The sequence below is a fragment of the Trachypithecus francoisi genome, unplaced genomic scaffold (genome assembly GCF_009764315.1).
Source record: "Trachypithecus francoisi isolate TF-2019V2 unplaced genomic scaffold, Tfra_2.0 Lachesis_group9, whole genome shotgun sequence".
NCBI lineage: Eukaryota > Metazoa > Chordata > Mammalia > Primates > Cercopithecidae > Trachypithecus > Trachypithecus francoisi.
This window is the reverse complement of record NW_022681474.1, coordinates 51,128,192-51,142,141: the sequence shown is the minus strand read 5'-3', so window position 1 is coordinate 51,142,141 and position 13,950 is coordinate 51,128,192. Positions and strand designations below refer to the sequence as shown.

General features: G+C 37.9%; 1 protein-coding gene and 1 pseudogene across 6 annotated transcripts in view; one reads left to right on the top strand and one right to left on the bottom strand.

Annotated features, from left to right (window-relative positions):
* BMPR1A (bone morphogenetic protein receptor type 1A) overlaps nucleotides 1-13,950 on the bottom strand; it is a 166,046-nt gene that overhangs the window by 83,491 nt on the left and 68,605 nt on the right. For 2 of the 6 annotated variants that reach the window (XM_033209015.1, XM_033209012.1), the window contains exon 2: nucleotides 10,007-10,194. The exons of the other annotated variants lie outside the window; for them this stretch is intronic. The gene's annotated coding sequence lies outside the window, so the exon portion shown is untranslated. The remainder of the gene's footprint in view (nucleotides 1-10,006; nucleotides 10,195-13,950) is intronic. 6 annotated transcript variants of the gene reach the window in all.
* The window catches only part of LOC117082245, a 99,081-nt pseudogene that overhangs the window by 16,592 nt on the left and 68,539 nt on the right, over nucleotides 1-13,950 (top strand).

Below are 13,950 nucleotides of genomic sequence, written 5' to 3'. Positions count from 1 at the left end.
TACATTTGTAAAGTTAGTTCTGTGGGAACAGTACTTCCATATAAATTCCTATCTTAGCTTAAGCTTTACAGGAAAAAAAAAAAAAATCTCATCTCAATTTGAAAAGAAAAAGAACAGGAACAGCTAGAAGCAGCACCAAAATGTACATTTCTACAATATTCAGATTCCTACTTAGACAAAAATATATTGAACCATCTAGCTAATATCACTTTTTTCTACTTTTTTATTATAAAGTCTCATAACCAGTTTTAATTTCAGCCACAATTCTACCTAGAACATTAACTAGGACTTGTGAGGGTGAAGAATTAATTGCACTGGTTGAGCTAAGTCCGTGGAATAGGTCTAAACTACCGTATATTAGCACTGCCATTAACACCTTACCCTTTAAGGGGCAAGCATTCATAAATCTAAAAGATAGAAACTATTAAACTTTTTTTTTTTTTTTTGAGACAGGGTCTCGTTCTGTCACCCCCGCTGGAGTGCAGTGGCACAATCTTAGCTCACTGCGACCTCCGCCTCCTGGGTTCAAGTGATAAAAAGATTTTTAAAGATATGTCTGCTATTTACTTAGCGATCTTAAAAATAATCTCATTCAATCTTTTAACGGAAACTTCAAATAGCAAAGTATTCTGTTTCGTATTTTAAAAGCTGTATGAACATTGCCTATGCCCCATTGCAAGGTCAAATACCTTGTCTTCAAGTCCATTTAGAAGTATCACTTGTGTCACACTGAGGTTTAGCAGTCTTGGCAATAATGACTAAATTCATGTAAACGACGGCAACCTGAAACGGTCTAGCATATCAGGTAGCAGTCTTTCTTAAAGACAAGAGTCTCCACTCAGCAGACAGGCTGCTGTATCTTTCATGGTCTGGCTAAAGACAGCCTGACCCTGAATGCAATTAGCAATGCTTTGTCTGCATTCAGGAGCCTTTAAGTCTTCTCAATGCACTAGTTACCCACAACTTAGCCAGGTCTCTAACATTTTTCAGAGTCCTCATATGACTATAAAACACTCAGGCTGTCCCTCAGAGAAATGAGGGAAGGCAAAAATAAAGAGTTGGTGTTTCGTGTTCTTCTGAAATGCTCATAATCTTTAATTTCCCTTTTACTAATCAATCAAGAAAAGAAATGCTGGCCAGGCACAGCAGCTCATGCCTGTAATCCCAGCACTTTGGGAGGCTGAGACGGGCAGATCACCTGAGGTCAGGAGTTTGAGACCAGCCTGACCAACGTGGAGAAACCCTGTCTCTACTAAAAATACAAAAATTAGGCACATGTGGTGGCACATGCCTGTAATCCCAGCTACTCTGAAGGCTGAGGCAGAAGAATCACTTGAACCGGGGAGGCAGAGGTTGCAGTGAGCTGAGATAGCGCCATTGCACTCCAGCCTGGGCAACAAGAGTGAAAAACTCCCTCTCAAAAAAAAAAAAAAAGAAGAAGAAGAAATGCACTGTTTCCATTTTAGAAATGGCATAGGGAGATTTTCCCCCAAAGCTATTCTTTGGCAACTACTCCATTCCTCCCTAAGGGTATGGAAGAGAGAGGAGGCAATCACTGTATTAAACAAAGTTCAAATTAATTTATCCCCAAAAAGTAAAAACAGTCCATCAAAGTGTCTGTTTTAAAAATATATGGCCTGGTCGGGTACGGTGGCTCATGCCTATAATCCCAGCACTTTGGGAGGCCAAGGTGAGTGGAACACTTGAGGTCAGGAGTTCAAGACCAGCCTGACCACACAAACACACACACAACATATATATACATACATATATTCATATATATAGAGCCTGATTCTAATTCTACCAGATATTTCCAATGTATCAAATTATAAAATTAACATGTAAACTTACCAACTATTGTTTATTACAGCACTATCTACTAAAACATTGTTTCCTTGGCTAAAAAGTTTTAGGCTTCAGGCTGAATCTAAAGTTTAAAAAATAGAGAATAACATAACCAAAAGAGCTTTCAAACACCCCATCTTCAAAGTCCAGACCCCAGATGATCTGTTCTTCCCTGTTTTCTCACATGTACAAACACTCAACATAAACTTCAGAAAATCTTTTCTTCTTTTTCTTTTTTGAGACGGAGTCTGGCTCCGTTGCCCAGGCTGGAGTGTGGTGGCACAATCACAGCTCACTGCAGCCTCCACCACCTGGGCTCAAAGAATCCTCCCACCTCAGCCTCCCGAGTAGCTGGGACTACAGGTACGTACCACCATGCCCAACTAATTTTTATATTTTTTGTAGATATGGGGTTTCGCCATGTTGTCCAGGCTGGTGTCAAACTCCTTAAGGAATCCTCCCACCTCAGTCCCCCGAGTAGCTGGGGCTACAGGCGAACACTACCACACCTGGCTAATTTTTATATTTTTTGTAGAGACGGGGTCTCGTCATGTCAGCCAGCCTGGTTTCGAACTCCTGACCTCAAGTGATCCACCTGTCTCAGCCTCCCAAAGTGCTTAGATTACAGGCGTGAGCCACTGCGCCCGGCCTAGAAAACCTTTCCTAAAGACTGAATTTAAGTCCCGCATATGTATCCCAGAACTATAACATAACATAACATAACATAACATAACATAAAACATAACATTAGACTAGCTCAGGAAAATCAAGTAAGATTTGACTTCATTACTGAGAGGTAAACAAAAGACACAGGAAAGGATATGCTCCACAGTACAGATCTGCAAGTCACTTTGTACACAATGGAAGTTGTGTGAATAAAGTAAAGGTTAGGACCTTTGCAATATAGTGCTATAGTCCTATAAGCACAAATCTATAAATATGTATACACATAAAAATAGGACGTACATGGGCAAAATGTTACAAACAACTTTAATCACTTAGCTTACTGGGTAATTTACCACAGCCTTTTAACACTATGAACTTGTGGTTCAACAACCACCAGGGGTGTTAGTCAAAACAAAACCCAAGTCATTTTTTCAAAGATTTTGTGTCTGAAATTTCTAAGACTATTAGTTGTAGAAAACACATTAAGAAGAAGGTAATTCTTTAAAAAAAACATATCCAAGCGTCTTAATGACATGGAAAAAATGAAAATCAAACATTTCTAAATATATTTTAACATTCATAATTCAGAGCTAACATCAAAAATTTCCTGAACATTAATAATTATTTGTAAACAAACACAAAAAGTTCATTTTAATCCCACATTTCCCTTACAAAACATCTTTTCTTGTCATCAAAATGTACATATCCATCTTGGTTTTCAAAATTATTAAAATGGTTCAATCTTAAACCAACAAGATACTTTATTTAAAGCTCACTACCCATGCAGAATCCAAGGACAAGCACCGATTATGGATATCATAACAGTTATCTATAAGGTTTCAGAATGTCACTCACTAATTTCTATTATTAGTATGATTTGCTTTATAGAAAATAATAGTTTAAATATTCTTTTAGTCAATCTAGGCCAAAACACTTTTTTGTTTTGTTTTTTGATACAGAGTCTTGCTTGTCACCCAGACTAGAGTACAGTGGCACGATCTCGGCTCACTGTAACCTCTGCCTCCTGGGTTCAGGCCATTCTCCTGCCTCAGTCTCCCCAGTAGCTGGGATTACAAGCACGCGCCACCATGCCCAGCTAATTTTTGTATTTTAGTAGAGATGGGGTTTCACCATGTTGGACAGGCTGGTCTTGAACTCCTGACCTCATGATCCGCTCGCCTCAGCCTCCCAAAGTGCTGGGATTACAGGCGTGAGCCACCATGCCTGGACACTTGTGTTTTTTTGTTTGTTTTCTTTTTAAAAACAGGGTCTCACTCTGTCACTCAGGCTAGAGTGCAGTGGCACGATCATGGCTCACAGCAGCCTGGACCTTCCAGGCTCTAAGGATCCTCCTGCTTCAGCCTCTCAAGTAGCCAGCACGTACGGCCATGCCCTAAGCCAAAATTTAAGATTAACTTTGAGCTTGTACCAGATATCAAGATGTAATGGAATTCTTAGAATTCGGTGGAATCAACAACACTGATTGCACATTTTTTCCTTTGGCTACTCCAAATCCCCTCTTCCCTATCATTTCTCCTCCCTTCTCAGCACCCAGAAAAAGTACCCCAAGCACTGTACAAATACTGCAAACACGACAGCTGCATTCATATGACCATTAAAAACAAAAAGCCAAATTACAAAACAATCTACATTTTACAAACATTTCAGTCGGGTTCTTAAACTAAAGATATTACTGTTACTTTGGTATGTTAACCAGAAAACGCAAACATTATGCTCCAGAAAAACATAATGAACAGTAATTCAGTTATTCAGCTTTAAATAATTCAAATGAACAGTTAATTTAGGCTAGTATACCATGCACTCCTATAATAAACACGTAACCATCTATAACTAGAAAGGGAGGATCAACTCATGAATGGGTTGTGTTCTAAATTTCCAAAAGTTCATTTATAAATTGAATATAAGTCTGACTTTGAAACTCGTGATGCCTTTACTCATAAAAAGCAGCTGTACTAAATTCATAGTCCAAAGGAACTTTAGTGTACAAAGCTATTATAGCACTCTTCTGTTTAAGCTTATATCTATGTCAAACTACAAGTTTCTTATTCACTTCTGTATCCTAGAATCTGGCACAGTGAATGACAGAGTGTAGGATTTTGGCAAGTATTTGCTGTTGTGAAGTATTGAATAGTAATAACTAAGTGATATAAAACTGGGCTGCATGGAAAATCTAACCTATCTCAACTACAGAAGAGAATCAAAAGGCAAGGGGGAAAAGGATTCTTCCAGAAGAGATAACAGTAAAAGATACTTGGGCTAGAAAGCTGCAGTCTGAACCAGCTGTGACAATTTCCATTCCCCTTGCCAGTGGGTAGTCTGGTAATACATACCTAATGCAATTCTGGCCAAGAAGACAAGAAAGTAAGTTTGCTAGGGAGCTTTTAGGAAAGGTTTTCTTGGCCGATGAAAAAAGACCCAGGCAAAAACACATGCTCCCAGTCTTTTCGCATACAATTCTGGGTTTGAATGTGTAAACAAGAACTGGACCATGAGGACAACCCAACAGATCAAGAACAGCAGCAGCATTAAAAGATAGAAAGAACCTGAGGTCCTTGGTGATGCTGTCATGCCTGAATGAATTAATCCTAGAATCATCTTAATGTGGATCTTTTCATATTAAATTATTTTACTGTTTAAACAACTTGCCACAAGTAACTCAGCAGATAGGGTGACTTAGGAACAGATATATCATTTACTTTCATGAATTTAGTTGTTCCCTACACAATGTAAACTCCCCTAAATTTATACCTCAGGCCAGATCCTTCTTTTGAACTAGATACATGTTTCCAAACACTCTACTAAATGTTTATTCCAGTGGCACACCAAGAGAACAAGATCAATATAAAAGCCATCATCCACCAACACAAAATCTGTTTATGTACCTGTAGTCACTTTTTGGCTAATGGCAGCACCATTAGTCAAGAAGAACCCAATTGCCAAAGTTTAAAATCCTGGGATCACAAGCCCCACTTCCCTCTGCTTCATCTATTATACTCAGGAGTTACTAAATGCTGCTCATTCTAACGCTGATACATGTACCTTTAAAATGTCTCCCCATCTCTATACAAGCTGTCTGACATAGGCTCTCATCTTTCATGTAGTTCACCTCCATTCTTACCTCTATCTGCTGGACTCATGTTTCTAAAATATAACTGCTTCATGAAAAGATTATAAACATCCTGTCATTAGGAAGATGCAAGTTAAAACTACAAAGAGACACACTATATACCCATTAGAATGGCCATAATCAAAAAGACAATACCAAGCGGTGATGAGCATCTGGAGAAGCTGGAACCCTCATACATTGCTGACGGGACTGTAAAATGATGCAGTCACTTTGGAGAAGAGTCTGTAAATTTTTTTTTCTTTGTTGTTTTAGAGGTGAGGTCTCACTATGTTGTCCAAGCTAGAATGCAGTAGCGCAATCATGGCTCACTTCAGCCTTGACCTCTTGACTCTTGAGCTCAAGCAATCCTCCCGCCTCAGCCTCCCAAGTCACTGGGATTATAAGTGTGAGCTACCGTGCCCTAATTTCTTACAGTTATATATAAACATAAACTCATCACAAGATCCAAAATTTCCTCTTCCCGAGAGAAATATGTGCCCACACAAAGATTTATCTACAAATGTTCACAGCGGCTTTGTTAATAATAACCAAACACTGGAAACAATCCAAACATCCATCAACTGCTGAGCATATAAGGTGTGGCATCACCACAGAATGGAATGCCATCAGGCAATAAAAAGGCAGAAAATACTGATACACATTACAGCATACATGAGCCTCAATGTAGGTGAAAGAAGCCAATGTAAAAGTACTGCATACCACGTTTCCAATGCATATGAAATGTTGAGGAAAAGCAAATTTAGAGACAGAAAACAAGCAGTGGTTGCCTAGGTGAGGAGGTAAAAGAGGGTGATTGTGGGAGGTGATAAAGTGTCACAGCACAAAAATTTACTGAACTTAAAAAATTTAAGTGTGCCTACATTTTTTTCAATTATTTCTAATTATGTACAAAATGAAGTCCAAATTCTTTAGGACATTCACAGACTGCTATAATCTGCTTTCAATCTATTTAACCTAACATGCCTACCCTTCTGCTACAATCTCTACCCAACAGCTTCCTGATGACTGTATTAAACTATGGATTTGCTATTTCCTAAATATGCCACCCTATGCAGTGCTGGTCCCTTTCTTCACACTTGCAATTCTATTTCAAAACTCAGTGTTCTTATATTTTCCCAAGTGAACTTCCATTTGTCCTCACGAAGACCCACCTCAAGTATCCCTTCCCTTGTTTTAATCCTCCACACTCCTTTGTTACTTGTTCCACAGGATTTTAGTAATAACACACTGTGTGCTTATCACAGTGAACCATGATTACCTACTTATAGGTATATCGTGTTTACAAAAAACTCGAGTATAATATTTTACTACTGCTTGCGTCCCTAGTGTCTGATACACAGTACAGTGCCTGGTCTATAGGAGGTAATCAATACACTTCTAAATAAGTTAATGATGAATGGCATTGAAGAGAAAAATCCAAAAGTAGGTAAAATGAGCTATGCACCAAAAAGACACTTGTACAAGGATGATTAGTGTCACTATTTTTTTGTTTGAGTCAGGGTCTTGCTCTGTCACCTAAGCTGGAGTGCAGTGGTGTGAGCCTAATTCCCTGCAACCTCAACCTACTGGGCTCAAGTGATCCTCCCACCTCAGCCTCCAAAGCAGCTGGGACTACAGGCAAGTGCCACCAAGCCTGGATAATTTTTTGTTTGTTTGTAGAAATGAGGTCTCTGTATGTTGCCCAGGCGGGTCTCGAACTCCTGGGCTCAAGTGATCCTTCTGCCTTGGCTTCCCAGAGTGCTGGGATTACAGGCGTAAGCCACTGTACCTGGTGCCACTGTTATATAAGAAAGAAGGCCGGGCGCGGTGGCTCAAGCCTGTATCCCAGCACTTTGGAGGCCGAGACGGGCGGATCACGAGGTCAGGAGATCGAGACCATCCTGGCTACACGGTGAAACCCCGTCTCTACTAAAATACAAAAAACTAGCCGGGCGAGATGGCGGGCGCCTGTAGTCCCAGCTACTGGGGAGGCTGAGGCAGGAGAATGGCGTAAACCCGGAGGCGGAGCTTGCAGTGAGCTGAGAGCCGGCCACTGCACTCCAGCCTGGGCGACAGAGTGAGACTCCGCCTCAAAAAAAAAAAAAAAAAAAAAAAAAAAAAAAAAAAAAAGAAAGAAAAACAGGAAGTTACCCATGTCAAATAAATGTTTATTAGAATAGGATCATTAAGCAGCCACACTAAACACTATATAGTGTTTTAAAAGAATGAGATATATATCTATTTGTATAGACATAAAAAGGCATCCCAAATATCGAAGAAAAAACACCACTATAAAATAAGTTAATCCTCCACTATTTAAAAAAGAAAACAAAACTGTACACACAGGTGCTCGCATGCGTACATCTGTGCATCCTGTATAAGGAAGGTGCAGGGCTGAAGGGTACACACGCAGCTGTACTGGTGTAAGGCGAAAACAACCTTAATTGCCAATCAACTGACAAATGGCTAAACAAAATGTGGTCTAATCCATGCAGTGGAACATTATTCAACCATAAAAATAAAAGAAGCCATTAAAAAAAACTGGTTCATGATACAACACAGATAAGGCCTAAATATACGGTAAGTGAAAGAAGCCAGACATATGATTCCATCTCTGGGAAATATTCAGAATAGGCAACTCCACAGAGACCAAGAGTAAATTCATGGCCATCTGGGGCTGGAGAGTGGGGAATGGGGAATGGGGAATGACACCAAAAATATGATCCATGAAAGAAAAAAAAACACGATAAACTGAACTTCAACAAAATTAAAAATGTTTGTAAAATATATGTGACAAAAGCCTCATCTAGGATATATAAAGAAATCTCAAAGCTCAACAACTGAAAAAAATTTCAACTAGAAAATGGGCAAAAAATATAAAGAGACATTTTATTGAAGAGGATACACAGCCGGCAAATACGCACATGAAAAGATATGGTCAACATTACTAGACATCAGGGAAATGCAAACCAAACTATGCTGCAACCATCCCTGCACACCTATTGGCACAGCTAAAATAAAAAAATAGTGACAATACCAACTGTGGACATGAATGTGAAGAAACTGGATCTCTCATATATTGCCAGCGAGCATGTAAAATGGCACAGCTACTTACATGGTAAGCCACCAACTGTACAACCTTGGGCTCTGGCAAAGATTCTTTGCTTGGTCAAATCAGCCAGACTCCTGAACTTTCTCCCAGGCCTATCTGTGTACTTGCTTGTAAATTCCTGTTTTAGCAAAGAACCCTCCTAAGCCAGATTAGCAAACCTCCCATCATTTTATCTGATTACCCTCTTCATCTTCTGCCACCCTCCAGCTGATGTCTGATCACCTTGACCTGTCTTTAGCAAGAAAGAATCCTGTTAAGGTCAGTTTAGGCAGAAAACCCTTACACCTGACATTTCCTCTTCAGAATTTTTCCATCCACTGGCCCTCACCCAGCTCCTTGGCTACAAATTCCCACTTGCCCATGCTACATCCAGCACTGAGGCCACACTCTCTACCCACCCATTGTAAGACACTCTTGCAGTGGTTCCTACACTTACAGGGATGATCCTGAATAACGCCTTCCTTACCATGCTTTAACAAGCGTCACTGAATAATTTCTTTTCTTCAACAGCACCTCTCCCAAAGAAATAAAAATTTATATCCACACAAAAAACTGAACATGAATGTTCATAGCTACTTTACTGTTAAAAGCCAAAAACTAGGGGAAAAGATTATCCTTCAAAAGGTGAACGGTTAAACAAACCATGGAATCCTACTCAGCAATAAAAAGGAAAGAACTGTTGATTCACACAACTTGGATAGATCTCAAGGAATTGGGCCAAGTGAAAATAAGCTAATTTAAAAAGGTCACATACTATGTGATTCCATTTATTAACATCCTCGAAATGTCAACATCATAGAGATGAAAAGCAGATTACTGGCTGCCATGGGGTAGGTGTGTGCAGCATAAGGGAGATCTTGGTGGTGGTAGCATTTGTGTCTTGATGCCATGGTGGTTCACAAATCAACTACATACATGTTTAAACAGCACAGCACTAAACACACAAAATGTACCAATGTCAATTTCTAGTTTAATGTTGTGCTGTGGGTACTAAGAAGTAACCACTAAGGGAAAGGTGAAGGGCACAAGGGACCTCTCCTTACTGTTTTTTTTTTTGGAATTTCCTATAAATCTATACTTACTTCAAATTTAAAATTTTAAAGAACCTACTTTGAATAGTAAAATAACTGTTCAAGGACTATACGAGATACAATATTTCTTTGAAATTATCTTTCTTTTATGTAGGTGTGAGTGTATATATATATGTGTGTACATACAAGTTTATTTTTTGGAAAGCAAAGAAGAAAAAAAATCACCTAGGAAATTTCAATTCTGCCAAGGTTTCCAGTTTCCTAGAAACAAAACAGCAGTCCCGGGTCGACTTCTGGGTGCTCAGTCTGAAGTTGGGAAAGGGCCCTTTCCCTCTGTATCCCTCCTGCTCTGGCTCAGTGAAGGGGTGACGGAATATTCCGAGGGGAGTACCAATCTGTTCTAGGGGTGGCACCTGCAACAGAATGAACCCCAGATCATCACCAAGCTCTATGTTCTTTTGCAATTTATCCTTCCCAACAATGAAGCATAAAAACACTTCCACATTCTCATTTTTGCTCTACAACTTATGAACCTAATAAGACATTTATTTTTTGATAACACCCTCTTTCCTTTTCCAAGTAAATCCAATTCAGCCAGTAGAGAAATATATTGTATATCAACTGTTTTTTTTTCTACAGAGCTTTTGAGAAAGTATCAATAGACCATTTGTTTTATTAGCTAATAGGTAAATGTCCCATGGAACAAGCTTCCCAGAATAATTTCACCACATAAAACAGTTAAATTTCTACTGTTAAGTCAGGAATTATCAGGGAGTGATTCTAGATTTAGCAGTTCACCAGATCTGCTAAAATGTGCATGATTAGACTCTCTCAACATATAAAGAAATTCAGAATTGACATTATGAATACCAGAGTTATGCTACAATACAGTGAAATCATCAGGGACTATTAATACATGCTGCTATTTGTTTCAGATCTAAATAATCACGAAAGAGTGTTGTGGTTTTTTACTTACTTACTGGTTTATTTGTTTTAGCTTGCACCCATCTTTCTGTTACGTTTTCTCCCCTTTGCGAACCACTACCTGGAATGCATACTTGCTAAGAGCATCACCCTCTACCCACTTCTTTATGTCATCCCTGGAAAACAGCAAACTAGCTTAATGTAGTTCTGTGGTTCAAGGTCCAGAAAAATAAAAAGGTTGCATATGATGGATGGCCTGAGACTGAAGATATAAAAACTGAACACATCTTCTATTACGATCAAGTAATTGTTGTCCCATGATATTTCAATTTTTTTCTTTAAAGGCCACTTTAAGGAGAAGGGAAAGATGACACACCTGAATGAGTAAACCCACGAATAAACAAAGATGGGTGGAGCTAAAAAAGTAAACACATCTCAAATGCCTACTTAACATTTCTAACTAAATAGGCTAAAACTCAAAACACACGAAATGTAACTCACTATCTCACTTGTCCATCCTCTCACAAACTTGCTCCTCTTGAACTCATTTGGTTTATTCCACAACTGTGTAAAAGAAGACATTCTGCCATACCTAGTAAAGCTGATGGTGTACACACTCAAGACTCAACCATTCCAGGTCTATGTATATAACCTAGAGAACCTTTTGTACTTAGCTACCACAAGCCACGCAAAAGAATATTTAAAGCAGTTTTTTCCATACCAAAAACTAGGTGAAACCCAAGTGTAAAGCAACAGCATAATGGATTGTGGTATATTCATGAAATATTCCATATTCCAATAATTTGGATTATATCACCTAATAATGAAAATTAATGAACCTCAGCTAAGAATGTCAACATAAATGACATCTCAAAATTGTAATGTTAAATAAAAAAATCAAGTCCAAGAAGAATACATACAGAATAATTCCATTCGTATAAAGCTCAAAAACAAGAAAATTTAAAAAAAAAAAGTATGTTAAAGAGACAACACAAATGTGGTAAAACTTAAGAAAAAAATAAGGGAATGGCATCAAATTTGGGAGGATGGTAAGTTACCTCTGGGAAGGGAGGAGTAACTGTCTTAAGGGATGAAGGAGTTCAAAGTTGCTGTTATATTTCTTAAGACAGAAGGTTGGGCCAGATTTATTCATGTATTATTATTATTATTATTGTTTAAAATGGATATACATTACAGATAGATAGAAAGATAGGTAGATAGATCCTTGTAAAATTAAACCTATCTGGAGCAGATACAGTTAAATGTTAATATTTTAACAATTTAAAAGATTTTTAAAAATTTAAATGTATGCCCACATTACATAAATGTCTATTACAGCACTTTCTATAATTTTGGAATATAACATACTAACAAAATTAAGAGTAAACTACAAAATTCTATTTTGAAATTTAAGGACACAGTATCACAAATCTTTAACAGCAGTATATTAAAACAAATACTGAACTATTATACAGCAGAAAAAACAACATGTAAAAAAAGTTACTTCTCCTCCTAATGTAATATAATGGAAAATTAATGCCATCTATATAGTATATTCATTCCAAAATATTTTTATTTTAATCTAGGCATGAAATATAATCAGCAAATTGTGGGATAGCTTATATAAGAAAAGAAAAAAACATGATGAGATTTCATAAAAGACCACTGCCGAGTGGTGGCTTATCCTAAAGTAAAGGAAACTAAAGAACTATGACAGCCAAAAGGGGGTGTGTGTGTGTGTGTGTGTGTGTGTGTGTGTATTTCCTTGATTGGTTTCTGGATCAAATATAGATATATTTAGCTCTCTATAGATATAGATACATTTTTTCCCTCGGTTCTGGATCAAAAATTAAAACATCTATAAAGAACTGTTCTGGGGGAGAAAATAAATGAAATTTAAATAGGGATCATATGTTAGATAATACTGCATTAATACCAAATCTCTTAAGCATGATAATGTAACTCCTCAGCAAGACAACCCTGTTCTTAGGATACACGTGCTAAAATGTTTAGGAGTTAAATGTCAAGATGTTTGCAGGTTACTTTCAAATGGCTCAGGGAAATTAAAAAAGTATGTATGTCTTCATAAACAGAGAGAAAAAGAAAGCAAATGAGCCAAATGTTAGCAAGTGAGCAGCTGAGTTAGTGAAAGACACAACGGTGTTCACTATTCATTCAATTTTTCTATCAATTTATAAATTTTTAACAATTTGCAGAAAATAAATATTTCATTCTTTAGTTATGGGTAGTAATTTTACCACAAAGCTTAATAAACAGTGTTAGTATGACAGAGCTTATTAAAATCAAATATTAACACATTTACAAGCAAGTCCCAAAGATCTTTCCTCCATCAGTAATTTCAAAGCTTTTTTCTGGAAATTGTGAATTACAAGTTGAATGAAAGGCCAGGCACGATGGCTCACACCTGTAATCCCAGTACTTCGGGCAACTGAAGCAGGAGGATCACTTGAGCCCATGAGTTCAAGACCAGTCTGGGCAACATAGCAAGACCACATCTCCACAAAAAAATGTTAAGTTTAGCCAAGTATGGTGGCACGTGCCTGTAGTCCCAATTACTCAGCAGGCTGAGGTGCGAGGATCACTTGAGCCTGGGAAGTTGAGGCTGCAGTAAGCCATGACTACATCACTACACTCTAGCCTGGGCAACAGGGCAAGACCCTGTCTCAAAAAAAAAAAGTTGAATGAAAAATTAATTTTTGCTTAAAAGGTCAAAAGATTATGTCTGTGCTTCAGAAACAATATTATAAGCAATTTGAGGGCAAGGACGCTTATTTTGGCAATTCAATTATACTATATACAATTCACAAAGATTTTTACACTGCTAAAATAGATAAAACCATACTAATACATTAGAATGGGATTTCTTGGCTGGATGCTGGTGGCTAACCCTGTAATCCTAGCACTTTCAGAGGCTGAGGTGGGAAGATCGCTTGAGCCCAGGAGGTTGAGGCTACAGTGAACTATGATCGTGCCATTGCACTCCAGCCTAGGAAACAGAATGAGTCCCTGTCTCAAAACAAACAAACAAAAAGCAAGGGAAAAAATGTCATTTCTAAATGTCCTATTATTTCTAATATATTTAGAAAATAACATTTCTAAATGTCCTATCATTAATAGTGTATGTTAAAATTTATTTCTCAAAATAGATTTATTTCCTAATGATGCATACTCTAAGATTGTATTTACAATATTTTTCAGGATTGCTAAGCAGGTAGTAAGGGTGG